This window comes from Thamnophis sirtalis, unplaced genomic scaffold (genome assembly GCF_051295495.1).
Source record: "Thamnophis sirtalis isolate CommonGarterSnake01/CBP01778 unplaced genomic scaffold, rThaSir2_p1.2 scaffold_12, whole genome shotgun sequence".
In the NCBI taxonomy this organism is placed as follows: Eukaryota; Metazoa; Chordata; class Lepidosauria; order Squamata; family Natricidae; genus Thamnophis; species Thamnophis sirtalis.
The window spans coordinates 9,052,449-9,069,577 of NW_028261392.1; the positions used below are offsets into that span (position 1 = coordinate 9,052,449).

The 17,129-nt window shown below is 38.9% G+C and overlaps 1 protein-coding gene and 1 pseudogene across 2 annotated transcripts in view; both read right to left on the reverse strand.

The window, feature by feature from the left end:
• PCDH9 (protocadherin 9) overlaps positions 1-17,129 on the reverse strand; it is an 854,104-nt gene that overhangs the window by 438,274 nt on the left and 398,701 nt on the right. The window lies entirely within an intron of this gene.
• LOC148043250 (uncharacterized) lies at positions 8,853-10,668 on the reverse strand (annotated as a pseudogene).

A 17,129-nucleotide genomic window follows, 5' to 3' on the forward strand; every position in this document is an offset into this window, starting at 1 on the left:
CGCTACGTTACCTATTTCTCCATTGCAGCACAATCCCCAAGATCCACTTTGATAGCAGGGGTCTGTGTGTAATTTAACAACTGGTTTGTCTAAACTGATGCGAACCGGCTGAATCCCACCACTGCTGTATGCCAAGGTGCATGGAATGCTGTTACCTTCCTACTTAAGAAGTACCTATTTATCTACTCGCATTATCATACTTTCAAACTGCTAGGTGGACAAGAGCTGAAATAAGTAATGAGAGTTCACCCTGTTGCATGGCACTCAAGTCTCAAATCTGGGCTGAAAAGTTCAACTATTATTTATTATATTATTTAATGGTGGTAGTGATTTTTAATGGTTACATGTTGTTTTTGTTTCCTTCTTGATGGATTTAAAACAAGCCTTAAGGAGGTAGACTCCCCCCCCCCAATGAAATAATTCTTTAGTATTACTTTCTATCTTAATTTTAGAGGAAACTTTCAATATTTCTGGACATATTTGGTAATATTTCCCTATACAAGATTGTCAAGCAAAAACTTGGATCTTCAGGTCTCAGATAGAAGCTTAACTTAATGAGTTATTGTGTTTGGGCATCCTCAGGTGAGACCGAGCCTCAGGTCTTCCTTTCATATATCAACAGGAGTAGGCAACTTGAAATACATCTAAGTCTAGCCAGGAAAACTATATTGCCTTCATTATTCTGCATAGCCCTTCAGATCCTTCCACTTTCCAGATCAAACCATTGACTCAGGGTGATCCTAACAATTAAAATTAAAATTTAACATGATGCCACCATGGGAAGAGATGCTTCCTACCTTGAGATGATAAGAAATTAATTAGAAACAAACTTCAACAGGTGTATATACTGCTTATTTGAAACAGTCCTGTAGGTCAGTAATTTTTTACTAGTGATTGCAAAGAGATTCTCTACATTTGTTGTCCATCTCAAAATACTTGCTTTGTTTTTTTTCAGCCTAGCAACATGCATGCTACTGATTTGGCATTGATTTATTCTGTTTGTGCTAGAAAAATACAATCTCTGAATGTTCACTGCTACATCGGCACATTGGCATTGCTACTTCCTGAGAATTTTTTTAAATTTTTTTTTTTCCAATCTAGTGTTTAGCCCTTCAGGGTGCTAATTAATACAACCCTAGACAGGAATACTTCATTTAAAAAGTCAATACTGTCGGAGAGAGACTCTCCTAGTTGGGAAGAGGAGTCAATGGAGGAGCAGTCTGGAATCATAATGTAGACACAAGGGGTTCACCGACAAAACGGCGACCGACAAAAGCGCGCCTGACTAAAACGCGGTGACAAAACCGCGAGTTCTAAACCACGCCGACGAATGAGTGCTGAAGCGCGCCAACAACAGCGCACTGAGAGAAATGCGCTCCAAACCTAACCCTAACCCTAACCCTAACCCTAACCCTAACCCTAACCCTAACCCTAACCCTAACCCTAACCCTAACCCTAACCCTAACCCTAACCCTTACCTTAACTTAAATTGCGCTTCTGTCAGCGCGCTGTTGTCGGCGCGTTGATGACATCATGGTTTTAGCGATGCGGTTTTGTTGGCATGCTTTTGTCGTGCGCGCATTTGTCGGGTCACGGACACAGTTCACTGACAAAAGGCTAGTTCTGACTGGCCACCACCCCCCTTGAATGTTGTTTATAAGTTTACCACTGGGAAAGACTTATCTAGCTGCCAGTCTGGGAAGATAGGCAAAGAACAATAAAGTAGATATTTGAACTCTTCAGGTGTGAGTCTGGTTGTTTGTGCCTGACAATATTCATGAATATTAAATCTTGCTCCCTCCCTCTCTCCCTTGCTCCCTCCCTCGCTCCCTTCCTTGTTTCTCCTTTTATAAATTATTATTTTGGCATTGACAATAATTCATTGGTTAATTGACTGATTGCCATCAATTTGGTGTCAATTGTTGACCCAGATGTTCTCCAGATGTTCTCCTGTCTCCAACCTGATCCTCCAGGGTTTCCAATAGCTCACCCATCACTATTAAAATAAAATCCATCTGCCTGGTTGCTAATCAGCCTCTTATCTTTCCTCCCCACCTTTCTCAGTGTTATAGATTTCTCAATGAAGCTGGCTCGTCTCATAATGTGTCTGAATTAGAATAGTTCAAATCTAAACATCTGTGTCTCAAATAAGATCGATTTGTTCCATGGTAGATTTCTTTGCTTCCTTGGCTGTCCTTCGTATTTTCAGAATTCTTCTCCAAGAACAAAATTTAAAAGTATCAATACTCTTTTGATCTTGCTTCTTCAAAATCTGACTTTTGCTTCTATAGGGAGAAAATGCCTAGGTGATTACCATGTTTCTCTGAAAATAAGACAGGGTCTAATTTTCTTTTGACTCCTGAAATAAACACTTAGCTTTATTTTTAGGGAGATCTTATTATTTTAGAGGTGCAGGAGACGGTGAGCGTAGTCACTTCATGGCTGCTGCTGTGTTGCAATATTTTCAGGGAGGGCTTATTTTTAGGGGAGGGCTTATTTTAGTGCATGTGCTCAAAAGCCCAATTGGGCTTATTATCCAGGGAGATCTTATTTTTTGGGAAACAGAGTACGATACTTATATTTTCATATGGCATTTGAGTATCATTTCCAAGAGTTTCATTGTTACCCTGCAAATGGAGTATAGATCTTGACTTGAAACTATTGCATAAATTAACACTATGTTACTTAATAAATATGTTATTATGTTATTTAATAAATAATGCTACTGTGTTACTTAATAAGTGAATGTTTAGGAGTTTTTCAACAATAAGACAATAGTATATTAATCTATTGGTCAAGCAATGATAGATGTTTGCTTTATTTCTTCTTCCATCTATCTTTAAAAGGATAGTTTCTTATTGAAAAGACAAATATGCATGTATTTGGCAGCAAATAAATGAGCAGTTTTCTGAACAATTAGATCACAGAAAGGTGTGATACAGAAACAAGTATAGACATTGCAGATATTAAGCTTCTGTGTCTTTATCATTTATTATCCTAGCAGCAAATAAAATTACTATAATAGTGTGAAATCATATGGGAACTTAAACCTTTCTGTCTATCAAGCTAGACAGCACCAGAAATGAACTGATAAATTATGAGACTAGCTCTCCTAAGTGATTTCTTCCTTCACTGATTCCTTCCATGATTTATTCATTCTCTGATTGGTTAAAGCCACAATGGGATCACATTCCTTTAGTAAAGCATGTATTGGGTCTGTGGATTTCTATAAATAATCAAAAAGATAGGAGGAGGAGGAGGAGGAGGAGGAGGAGGAGGAGGAGGAGGAAGAAGAAGAAGAAGAAGAAGAAGAAGAAGAAGAAGAAGAAGAAGAAGAAGAAGAAGAAGAAGAAGAAGAAGAAGAAGAAGAAGAAGAAGAAAGGCACAGGGGAAGGAAAGGAATTTAGAGGGAACTTTATAGATTTAGTTCTAGAGGATGACATAAAAATGTGATGAAAATCAGGTGTGCTAAATGAATATTTAACCTGCATTCTTTTCTTCATTTCCTTTAAACTTATTCCAGTGGGCTAGATTGATCTATGTTTCTGGTTTTTTTTAAAAAAAACTGACTTCCCAAAGACAAAAAAAGTAAATGAATTTAACAAATGTTGCAGGACACTTGACAATTGTGTATGAATGGTGACAAAGAGATTACAGATAAATCTTGGAAACATCTTTGATCACTTCCTGATAGGGATATGCTCCATAAAGAAGTTTATTTATATCTACTATGAGAATAGTAAGAATATTAAGAATATTCTACCAAAGCAACAGATATTGAAGAATACCTAAGACAGAACCTTGTGGTCCCTCACTGCTTACTTCCCTCCATGTAGGTGTAGTATCATTAAGGAATACTCATTGAGTACATTTTGTCAGCTAGTTACAAATCCATCTGATGGTGATACAATCTATCCCACTTTTTTTTAACTTACCAAGAAGTAAGTTTTGTCTACCTTGTCAATTGCCTTGCTGAAGTTTAAATATACTATGTCCACAGTATTTTGCTGGTCTACTAATTTAGTTACTATGTCAAAAAATGAAATAAGATTGGTTTGGTATGATCCATTTTTAACAAACCCATACTGACTTCTAGTTATTACTTTACTCATTTCTGAGTCTGCAGCCAAGACACAAGGCATACATTTTGCCAAGCAGTTATCATGAAGGCAAAAGAAAGGAGCAAGAAGCACATTCAGACTGGTAAGATTATGTTACTGTAACTTTGCAATAAAAGTAGTCCTGACTTATAAGGCATTGAGTTTCTGGTCTGATTTACGTTGAAGAACTGGCAGATTTAAAAAGGTAAACACTTGAGGGAAATAACTTTCCTATGGTTGAAAGCTGAATGTAGTAACAGGCAAAAACACATGATTGTTTGACAATAAGACTGATAAATGTGATCCTGTAAGAATACACCAAAATCATCTCTATCACAATCTATATAAAACTAAGGCCATTACAGTCACACTTCAGTTACGGTAACTCCAACACAGAAAGTTCATCCTCAGGCTCATAAATTTGCAAATTAATCTTTTATGATCCAAGATGCAATGCCTTCTTGACTATAACATTACAATTGTGAGACAATCAATTACCTTGTTTTAAGAAAGAACTTTTTATAAATATTCACTGCACAATTAAGTTTGTTACTAAGCTATTATAAATCAGCTTTGAACATGTAAAACAGAAGTTTACAATAAGTTGTGATTAATGCGGAAAACTAACTATTCATGCCTTGAAACACCATGCTTATAAATAGCTGAAGCCACTATCAAAATCCAGATATATTCAGATATAATCCTATAAATTGGGAGAGGAACAACCTTCAAATAATTAGAATAAATTTCTAACCAATAGGAAATTAAGGCTGTCCCTGTTGTTTTTTTCTCACCACTATAGTGGTTTGGTTTAGATGTAGCCACAGTTATAACTTCTCAAGCTACTCTTTCTTGCTCAATTCTGGATTCCAGAATTAGGATCATGGGATCAGGGAACTGGGATAGACCACTGAAGACATGAAGCCTAAGCCACTAATTAGGGCAGGAATCCAAAATGAAATCTCAGTTAGCTATCAAGCTTTGCTTGGACATCTCCAGTGACAAGAAGGCCATCACCTATCTTCTCTGCTCTTAATTGAAATTCTGTGTGTGTGTGTGTGTGTGTGTGTGTGTCTCCGTGTGTGTCTGTGTCTGTGTCTGTGTCTCTGCTCTCTCTCTCTCTCTCTCTCTCTCTCTCCATCCATCCATCCATCCATCCATCCATCCATCCATCCATCCACAAAAACAGATCTTGTGACATCCTTTGTTATATCCTTCCTCTGTCTTTTCCAGTCTAAATGTGTTCAACTTCCTCACTTTCTCCTTAGAGAAATTCATTTCTAATTCCATGAAGGAGAAGGCCTCTTCTAGATGAGAACTGTTACTTCCAGTGGCTTATAAATCATGTTTCTATTGATAGTTTGTAACCACATCACACTCTTAGCTCCCATTTGGTTGGGATCAACTGAAACTGAATATGCAGTCAATTAGCAGTTGAAGTAACCCTTAAGTGCTTCACCAATATTGATGTATCCTTTAGAAAACCAAAAACATTATTCAGAGCTTTTCTCATATTGGTTATAGGTCTTCAGGATGCCTTCTATATATCTAAGAAATAATTCTTTTACTTCAAAATATGTGTTATACAGCATTCAAGGCAAATAATGTCAACATGGAAACAAAGACAGAAATTTTCAAAACACCTCTGTCATATTAGCAAAATCTATCTATCTATCTATCATCTATCTATCTATCTATCTATCTATCTATCTATCTATCTATCTATCTATCTATCTATCTATCTATCATCTATCTATCATCTATCTATCTATCTATCTATCTATCTATCTATCTATCTATCAAATTTTCTCTCTCTCTCTCATCTATCTATCTATCTATCTATCTATCTATCTATCTATCTAAAAATACTGTGGGAGTACAACACCCCTAACACTCCTCGGGGGGGGGGGTGTTTTGTTGGGCATTCAAATGGCTTCTACTGTATTGTCGTAAATGGCTTCTACTGTACAGTGCAGTGAAGTTGTTATGGTAACGGCTTCACAGTACTCCACAAGGGGGCCACAACATTCATCTCTGGGCTTCCCAACAGAAATAAATGGAGATGAGCTCTTTGTGTCCTGATCAGTGAGGAACTCATGGTAGCACAACAGAACACAATTAATGCTCTTGGCAAGATCTTTCTGGACAAGATCTGTTTAACTTGTACATGTTTTAAATTTATATTTTATGACATGCATTATACTTCTTTCTTCACCTAGTGGTGAAGACACTCACCACCCACTTGGAAGGTTGAGTTCAATCCTAGGTAGTAGCAAGTATTTCACTCCTAAGGAGCAAAGGAAAGAAAATTGCTGTGAACTCCATGTGGTGTCAGGAAGGGCATCCGGATAGTAAACACTCAGTTTCATCCAGTCACCCCAATTCTACCCCAAATTAAGGGATTACAGGGTCGTAAAAAGGGACTTTTAAAATAGTACACCTTATTTTAATTGTTATGCTTCTGACACGAATAAAGAAAGCTACCAAGTAAATGCATTCATGAGGAAGGGACCTATAATGGTTGCCAAGGAGGCCTATTTGTTTCGTGCATTCTACATAATTTGCATTGTCTCTGGGATTTGTACAAGAATTCAATTAGCCCTAATGGCCTTATTGTCCCCATAGGAAAAATGGGAAAACAGGATTAGATTAATTGACAAGGACATCTAGCAGATTAATGGCTTCAGGTGAGAGATAAATTGGATGAAATACAATTCACATGTCCTATTTTTTTTAGGGATCACACTGTATTGTTTCTGCCTCATTCTTAAGCCAACTGGGTTGGGTAGATTTGGCTGAAAAGCTTGCATGAATCCCAACCTAATCTCGGAGAATCTCAAAGGCGAAACCGTATGAAGAACAATTACAGGAACTGGGTATGTCTAGTTTAATAAAAAGAAGGACTGGGAGGAACATGATTGCAGTGTTCCACCGTTCGATGGGCTCCTATAAAGATGAGAGGGTGAAACTCTTTTCCAAGGCACCAAAAGGCAAGACAAGAAACAATGGTTGGACATTAACCAATGAGAGAAGCAATGTAGAACTAAATTTCTTAACAGTGAGAAGAATTAACCAGTGGAATGGCTTGCATTCAGATGTTATGGGTGCTCCATCATGGAAGGTTTTCAAAAAGAGATTGGACAACCATTTTTCTGAAATGATATAGAGTTTCCTGATCGAGCAGGGGATTGGATTAGAAGACCTCTGATGTGCCTTCCAATTCTATGTTCTATGCACTATGTTCAACCATGGCTTCCTAAATTATCATCCCATGCAAATCCAAACTATTGGGATTTATTTAATAGGGATTCATTATATATTGGTTTAGGGTTGATATATAAACTCAGGTTAATTGTCCTTGTATTGGCAAAGAAAGCAAAACAAAAAAGCATATTTGTATGCCTCCTGAAGAGTAAGGAAAGATTTCCTACCCTGACGTAGGAATATTGCACTATAACTTTAATCATTCCTACAATACAGTATTTCCCTTCTCAAAATAGTGACTTGGCTTCCTTTTTTTCTCCTGCAACAATCCACCCGCTTTATATTCTAGTCCATTTTTAAGAGATGAGGACCTTTTATTGATAATCAAAATGAAGACGTAATATCTGTAGGACACATTTGTCCAGTGAAAAGGAATCAGCGTTCAAAGGTAGAAATATCTGAATTTCTTTACATCAAACCCTGCTGTCAGCTCCTATGAAAAGTCACAAGGATTTCGATGTTTTTTTTTCCTGTGAACATTGCATTTCTTGAATTGTAGATGCTTTATTTTTATTGAAATGCTGGTCTTGAAAGAAGCCTTTTGACTATTTATATTCACTGACAATATTCTCCTCTGATAGCAAGTCTGAAGTTAGCAACTACATTGGAAGAATTCCCTTGTTTGCCAACTTGTCTCTTCTTTCAAAGGGAGACAAACCTCAAAACAACAGAAAGCTAGTATCTGATTCTTCAGTAGTTTGAAATCAAACTTACAAAGGGGCCTGAACAAATGCATTTTAACACAAATGAATAAGTCAACCAGCAAACTCTGCCTTCTTAAAGAGATTTTTGTACTGTAATCACTTAACAAAAAAACAAGATGGCAGTCCAACCATGGGGAAAAATATCTGTGTCTGAAACATAACACACTAAAAAAGAAAAAAAAAATACCTTGTTGCTTCTGACATTTGAGTTTATCCCAAAAGGTGCAATTAAAACTTCCCATAGTAAAGGATCCCTGAATTCTGGAAGTTAGCTCTTAGAATTTTGTATGCCCCCAATAAAAGCATCCTTAATAAACTTTGAAAAGAGGGGAGGCACAGACCTATATTTTTCATGCTTTGGTAACTATATGGAGTTAGGATTAGCAACACAATTAGAAATAATACTTTAGAGATTATGATGATGATCATCAGAATCATCATTGCCAGAAGATGATATGGAAACATTTAAGGCTTTGCTTCATATAAGTAACTCAAAACATTATATGGACTTGTTGTCATTACTACATGGCATCAACTTCACCAACATCACTTGATTTCAATTTGCTTAACTCTCAAGATTAAATGTGTATCACTGTCAAATGTGTCATCCATTATCATGTAGTTTCAATGGCCAGGTCGCAATATTTTATTTTCTGACTCTGGCGTCTTCTAGTATTATATACTTTATTCATTAAACATAAAACTCAGCCAACTGAACATTCAAAAATGCATTACAAATACCAGTCACTGGTTCTAATGGTTGATACGGGTTGCTGCCAGCGTCCTAGGTATCAACCAAGTACCTTCTTAAAATATAAGATGTTCCGAGTAGCGCAGTTTTTTGCAGTTCCTCTGGTGTTATTGCAGGAAGCTGCAATTTGTGGACATATCTTGTGAAATTCTTTGACATGGTGCCAAGTGCCCCGATGACAATGGGTATCACTGTTACATGCTTCATCCATAGCCGTGTAGTTTCGATGGCCAGGTCGCGATATTTTGTTATTTTTTCTAGTTCTTTTTCTTCGACTCTGGCATCTCCAGGAACAGCGATAACAGTAAACTGTGCACTTCGGCCCTCTACAACTGTGATATCTGGCGTGTTGTGCTCCAAATGACAATCTGTTTGTATCTGAAAGTCTCACAAGATCTTCACCTTCTCATTTTCAATAACTATTTCTATTTTATGTCCCCATGACTTTCTGGATACAGGTAAATCATATTTTTTACATAATGACCAATGGATTAATTTAGCAACTCGGTCATGTCTAGCTTTGTAATCAGTTTGTGCAATTTTGCTGCACATTAAACGTGAAACAGTTTCGACTTTGTTATTGCAAAGTCGGCAGTTTGGATTGTCAGTGGATTTTTGTATCTTCGCTTTCATGGCCTTAGTTTGTAGTGCTTGTTCCTGAGCAGCCAGTATTAAACCTTCCGTTTCTTTCTTGATAGTTCCCATCTTAAGCCATGTCCATGTCAAGTTGTCATCACATTTTCCTTCAATGTTTTTCAAGTGCTGTCTATGCAAAGCTTTGGTTTTCCATCTATTTAATCTGTCATCCAGCTGTTTTTCCTTATATTCTGCCTTTGTTTCTGTTGTTTTTATGCTGTTCTGTTTTCACAGCCTGCAGCAATTTTTCTGTACTTTGGTTCACATAATCATTCAAACTTCGTTTTTCTTCTTCTACAGTTTGATGGATTTTGCTCAACTTCAATTTGCAAGTCCTGTTATTTTGTGATTTTTTTTCTTGCTGTTTATCTTCAATTTCTGTATCTCCAGGTATTGCAATGTCAATGAACCATTTTTTTTCTTTTCAACTATTGTTATGTCAGGTGTGTTGTGGGTCAAGTGCCTGTCAGTCTGAATTCTGAAGTCCCACAAGATCTTGACTTTCTCATTCTCTAAAACCTTCTCAACCTGATGTTCCCAGTGGTTTTTGCTGTACTCAAATCCAAACTTTTGGCACAATTTCCAGTGAATGATCTTAGCAATGTGGTCATGGCATTGTAGGTAGTCAGTTTGTAAAATTTTTCTGCACCCACTGATCAAATGGTCGATGGTCTCATCTTTCCCATTACAGAGGGGACATTTGCTGTTTGTGGTAACATGTTGAATTTTTGCCTTCATGCAATTTATGGCTAAGGCTTATTCTTGAGCTGCCAAAATAAAGCTTTCTGTTTCTTTTTTCAGTACTCCTGATCTTAACCATTTCCAAGTTAGTTTTTGGTCAGCTTTGCCTTCAATACTTTTCAAGTATTGGCCATACATAGCTTTGCTTTTCCAATTTTCAGCTCGCTTCTCAATTACTTCTTTCTTATATTCAGCTTTTAACTTAGTTGTCTTCAAAAGGCCTCCTTTATTTACTTCCTTAACCATTGGTTCTTAACTTTTCTGGATGTAGTAATTCAAGCTGTGTCTTTCTTCTTCCACAGTCTGCTTCACTTGTAGGAGTCCTCGACCACCCTCTGCTCTTGGTAGATACAATCGGTCAACAGCACTTTTAGGGTGCAAAGCATGATTCATTGTCATAAGCTTCCTTGTTTTTCTGTCCAAATTGTCCAACTCCATCTGGGTCCAGACAATTATTCCTGCAGATTATCGAATTACATGTATAACCCAGGTATTTATGGCTTTTATGTTGTTGTTGTTGTTGTTGTTGTTGTTGTTGTTGTTGTGATGATGATGTTTTTGATGACCATTTCTTGATGACCATCAAGAAATTGACAAATATTAATAGAAAATCCGGGCGGGGGGGAGATAAACAGACTTCAGTCTGTTGATTATACGGTATAGCATTGAAGTGACGCTTGTGAAAGTTTGGGAAAAGTTTGTGAAAAAATATTTTCCCCTAATTAATCCCATCCACCCCTTTCCGTCCTGGAGGCATCTCTTCAATTTCAATTCTGCAAAAAGTCATTCTTGATGATTGGGTTATAGGATGTATAAAATCCTTTAAAAGAGCCGGGAACTATCTGCTGGGGTTCAGGCAACCCAAATAAAGAGTCAAACTTCATTCAGTTCCCGTCAGTCTAAAAGTCGATAAAATTTTAGCTATTATAAACCGGATTGCCTAAAATAAATAAACAACAACAAAAAAAACACACCTCAGCTGGCTAATCTTCCTCGCCTCCTCTGCTTGTGTTTCTTTCCCTTGTGCTGACACCAGCAAAAATGTTTCAGTGGAAATACAACAGGGATGATTCATGTAATCTCACCTGCCCCATCAAGAAACACAGAGGGGTCTTTGTAAGAGTTTCTCAGCAAAATAACACTTGGAAAGTGAGAAAATGGGGGAGGGAGAGAGAGACAGGGGGGGACATTAAAATATCTGCAGGTTGGGTGATATATTGTATTCCAGCAGCAAGCGAGATAGGAATGATTGCTCTCTTCGCCAATAAAATAAAAGCAGATTGAACTTCTGACCTGCACATAGTAATGGAAAAGCCTCCCGAATCCCAGGGAACTACAAAAGGAAGGTCAGTCCTGTTGCAACTGGCTTCTCTTTTCCCAGCCTCAAACTTGTTTTCAGCTGACTAATGCAATGTATTGAAACCTTTTTAATATATATTTTATGGCTCTCTGTCAACAGAAATGGAAAAGCTTTTTCTTGTCATCCTGCAACTGAGAAGCAGAAGTATATAACAAATTTCAAGGATTGGGTGAACTGGATGGATGAGAAGGTCATCTTCTTCTTGGTTGGCATTGGATGGATGGCCTCCAAAGGTGATGCTTTTTTTTAAAAAAACCAACTGTGTGAATAAGACAACTCTTATGAGAGGTCCTTGGTGCTGTCTGTTTTCTTGCAGATGTTTCATTACCCAAACTATGTAACATCATCAGTGCTACCTAGGATTGGGTAAAGAAACATCTTCAAGAGAACAAGCAGATGTGTGCTGCTGCCAGTTCAGATTGGTTTGGGTGAACCAGTAGTTCTGACCACCAGGCACCCACCCCGGCACTAGGTTGTATCTCAAGACCTAAAATGGACACCTAACATCAAAAATGTCATCAAAAAAGCACAACAAAGAATGTTCTTTCTATGCCAACTCAAAAAGCTCAAACTGCCCAAAGAGCTGCTGATTCAATTCTACAGAGGAATTATTGAGTCTGTCATCTGCACCTCCATAACTGTCTGGTTTGGCTCTGCAACCCAACAAGACAGACAGAGACTTCAACGGATAATCAGAACTGCAGAAAAAACAATGGCTACCAACCTGCCTTCCAGTGAGGACCTGTACACTGCACGAGTCAAAAAGAGGGCTGTGAAAATATCCACAGACCCCTCACATCCTGGACATAAATTGTTTCAACTCCTACCCTCAAAAGGATGCTATAGAGACATAGCAATAGCAATAGCAATAGCAGTTAGACTTATATACCGCTTCATAGGGCTTTTAGCCCTCTCTAAGTGGTTTACAGAGTCAGCATATCGCCCCCACAGTCTGGGTCCTCATTTCACCCACCTCGGAAGGATGGAAGGCTGAGTCAACCTTGAGCCGGTGAGATTAGAACCGCTGAACTGCAGATAACAGTCAGCTGAAGTGGCCTGCAGTACTGCACCCTAACCACTGTGCCACCTCGGCTCCTATATCAGAACAACTAGACACAAGAACAGTTTTTCCCTCAAACGCCATCACTCTGCTAAACAAATAATTCCCTCAACACTGTCAAACTATTCACTAAGTCTGCATTACTATTACTATTAATCTTCTCATCGTTCCTATCACCCATCTCCTCCCACTTAGGACTGTATGACAAACGTTGTTGCTTGTATCCTTACGATTTATTTTGATTGTTTCCTAGTATGATTTGATTGCTTATTTGTGCCCTTTGACTATCAGTGTTGTACCTTATGATTAGCAAGGGATTCTTTAATTGTTCACCGAGAGCATCTGCACCAAAGACAAATTCCTTGTGTGTCCAATCACACTTGGCCAATAAAAAATTCTACTCTATTTATCTCACTCTCTGACTTTGTTTCCCACATGAAACCCAGCTGATTGATGCGCCTCACCATGGCTGCCTGAGATTTGCTGTGTGTTTGAAGCGCACGCTCACATTTCTGGTGAACCAGTTGTCAACATACATGCAGACCACCTCTGAAAACAACCAATCTCAGGAAGCATCAAAGACCCCTCATTTCAACCCTGAACTACAGATATTTTCCCTGATTGGTACAATATGGTATGCTTGCAGGCATTTCTATTGTACAGGTAGACACTCAAAATTGATTCTTTCTTCCTTCTATGAGGTCTGATGAATAAATAGCCTTTTGAAGATGCCACAAAGACTCTGAGATAATCAACCCATAATGGGTTGAGTAATATTCTACTCACTGTCCCTACTCCCATTCCTCACTACTCCTAATCTAGTCTTCCGTGGCACGCCGGAACTCATGCAGGATATATAATTCGAAGCTCCATAACGGATCTTGAAAATGCAGGAAAGTCATAAGAACATAATCCCGCCGCTCGAAACTGACAATTTCAACACATTAGAGCGTGAGGCAACAGTGTGAAAAAGGCAGGGGTCTGAATTGTTCTTGGAAATTTTGTAAAGCCTGCCTTTCAACTATAACTGCAGGGTCCTTTTGTACATTATACAGAGGCCCTTCCAGGTATTAAGAAAAAGAGAGAGAGAGAACTCTTTCAGAGGATGAAGAGAGCTCTAATGTGATTGTGTCCTCACCAGCTTCTCTGAATAAGGCGGAAAGTCTAGCCAGAGTGACTTGTAATGTTGTGTTCTTAACTATGTTAATGCCTGTTGGAATTCATCTTTGCAAGCCCTGATTTGCTGCAGCAATATAAAGGTAAAGGTCCCCCTTGCACATATGTGCTAGTCATTCCTGACTCTAGGGGGTGGTGCTTATCTCCATTTCAAAGCTGAAGAGCTAGCGCTGTCCGAAGACGTCTCTGTGGTCATGTGGCCGGCATGACTAAATGCCAAAAGAGCACAGAGTCCTCAGGGTCACCTGAAAAGTGCTCCCAGCTCCTCTAGTCTGCATTTTTTTTCCTCTGGAAATCTGGAAAAATAAGAAACCCCAGTTGCCTCCTGAAAAAGCACCTTTGGGACAACCATGACCTGGATGACTGAGAATCTCAACAGACATTCCACTTCCTAGTTTTCCAGGAAATTCAGGACTTCCTACATGATCTTGAACCCCAAGGCCAATCAAAATCAGCTAGAGGCGGTGCTACAATTTCAGGTACTGTGATAGCTGGATCTATTTAGTCTGCTCCATATCTCTCCAGCCCGAAGATTTATTTATTTTAAAATCATATTTAAATATGTATTTTAATGCATTTCTAAATGCATTTTTCATCAATCGGTATCATATCACCTTTTCCCCATTTAGCTGAGAACTGTGCCTCCAACTGATACCTAAATTCAAATCATGCATTAGCCAAGAAAATTCACAAAATTCAAATCCCACAAACAGCCCTATTTATCATCATTGCTTGCAAATTAAGAGTCTACATTTGCACCAGTGTTTATCAAGCACTGCCAGCAGCCAATGTCATCCTGTCACTGAAACTGAATCCTGAAGTGCATAGAAATGCACACAAAATTGGAAACTAATTTGAAGTTATTATTTCCCCTGAAGATAATCAAAAGATATTCAGAGTGAAAACTTCTAAGCAATAAGCCATCCCGAAGAAGTAATCTCTTGCCATTTAATTCCAAGATACAAAATAGCCATCTTTGGGTAAAAGTCAAATTGAAGCTACCTATGCTGACTTTGCTTTCCCAGATCTAATACAGTGAGATTTAGCAGCTTTTTTGCATGAAATAGGTCAAAAAAATCAATATGGAAACACATGTACAAAGAAGTCAATGATCAGGAGCAAAATCTGGTCAAACTATAAAAAAAGATGTGGAGACTCTAGAAAGAGTGCAGAGAAGAGCAACCAAGATGATTAGGGAACTGGAGACTAAAACATATGAAGAACAGTTGCAGGAACTGGGCATGGCTAGTCTAGGAAAGAGAAGGATCAGGGGAGACATGATAGCAGTGTTCCAATATCTGAGGGGCTACCACAGTGAGGAAGGGGTCAAGGCACCTGAAGTCCAGACAAGGAATAATGGATGGAAACTGATCAAGGAAAGATTTAACCTAGAACTAAGGAAAAAATTTCTGACAGTGAGAACAATCAACCAATGGTACATAAGTTGCCTTCTTAAGTTGTGGGAGCGTCATCACTGGAAACCTTCAAGAAGAGATTAGACAGTCATTTGTCAGAAATGGTGTAGGATCTCCTGCTTGGTCCAGGGGTTGGATTAGATGACCTACAAGGTCCCTTCCAATTCTATTAATCTGTAAGGAAGGTGATGGACTCAATTTCACTGGCGATAGGTATAGCTTGAAGGACCAGGTTGGAGGCAAATTTTCATGGAGAAGAATCTATCCATGTGGTTGCTAAGAGTCAGTGCTGATCTGGTGGCACAAAATTGATCCTCAATGGAATTGCACACATAGATGGGTTCTTAATAGATCAAAGTTGGTTTTCAAAAGATATCTGAGATAATAATAGCAACAACAATAGCAATAGCAGTAGACTTATATACCGCTTCATAGGCCATTCAGGCCTCTCTAAGCGGTTTACAGAGAGTCAGCATATTGCCCCCAACAATCTGGGTCCTCATTTTACCCACCTCGGAAGGATGGAAGGCTGAGTCAACCCTGAGCCGGTGAGATTTGAACCGCTGACCTGCTGATCTAGCAGTAGCCTGCAGTGCTGCATTTAACCACTGCGCCACAGAAACAAGAGCGACAACAGAAACAGAAAAAGCTAATCCCAGGCTGTGTAAACAGAGGTATAGAATCAAGAACACCTGAAGTACTAGTACCACTTTATAAAACCCGAGTGAGATGACATCTGGAATACTGCAGCCACTTTTGGTCACCTGTTGTGGCCCAGCAGGAGCTGTTGGAGCTGCAAACAAACTCCGATAGTGAGGGACCCTATGAGTCGGCTCTGGAAGATGTGGAGGACCATGGACAGGGTTCAGTCTCCGAGCAGGGACCAGAGGGGCTGGTTGGCCACCAGGAGGTATGGAGCAGCGGTGAAAGCCAAAGGGAGTTTGTCCCTGACATCAGGCCCTGGAGCAGTGGGAGGAGCTAAGGGTGTTGGTCCCGGATGCTAGGCAAAGATGGGCAGATAAGCGCCGACAGCAACTATGGAGATATAGAAGATAATTGGGGCCAGGTGGTTGTGATTAGGCTCCTCCCAAGAGAGTATATAAGAAGAGACTTTGGGAGGAGGCTGTTTGCAGGACTCAACTATTATACTAAAGCTGGAGAAGCTCTTGTGTGTATTTCTTATCTGTGGAAGTCTGGGTTGCTGCCAAAGTCTTGTCAGTGTGTTAATTTACCGTGAATAAATTGTCTAGCAGTAATCTTGTGTCATCGTGACTCACCATACGGAGGGGGTCTGAACAGTCACCATACTACAAAAAAGATGTTGAGACCTTAGAAAAAGTTCAGAGAAGGACAACTAAGATGATCAAAGACCTGGAGCCTAAAACTATGAAGAATGTCTGCAAAATTTGGGTTTGGCAAGTCGAAAGAAAAGAAGAATTAGGGGTGACACGATAGCACTATTCCAATATTTGAGGGGCTGCCACAAAGAAGAAGGGGGTCAAATTATTCCCCAAAGTACCAGAGAGCAGAGCAAGAAACAATGGTTGGAAACTAACCAAAGAGAGAAGCAACCTGGAATTAAGGAGAAACTTCCTAAGAGTGTGGACAATTAACCAGTGAAACATCTTTCCTCCAGAAATCGTGGCTGCTCCATCATTGGAGGTTTTTAAGAAGAAATTCAGACAGCCACTGATTTGAAATAGTATTGGTTCTTCTGCTTGAGCAGGGGGCTGGACTAGAAGACCTCCAAGGTCCCTTCCAGATTCTATTCTATTCTGCTGCATATACATACACAGGTACAGTACAGTTTATTTCTGAGTACATGGATATACTCTAAAAAAAATTTGGGGAAAGCCTCAGATAGGTTTTTGCTTTTATATTCTATTTCTGTCTGGCCATCTAGTGTTACTATTTTGTCCTCA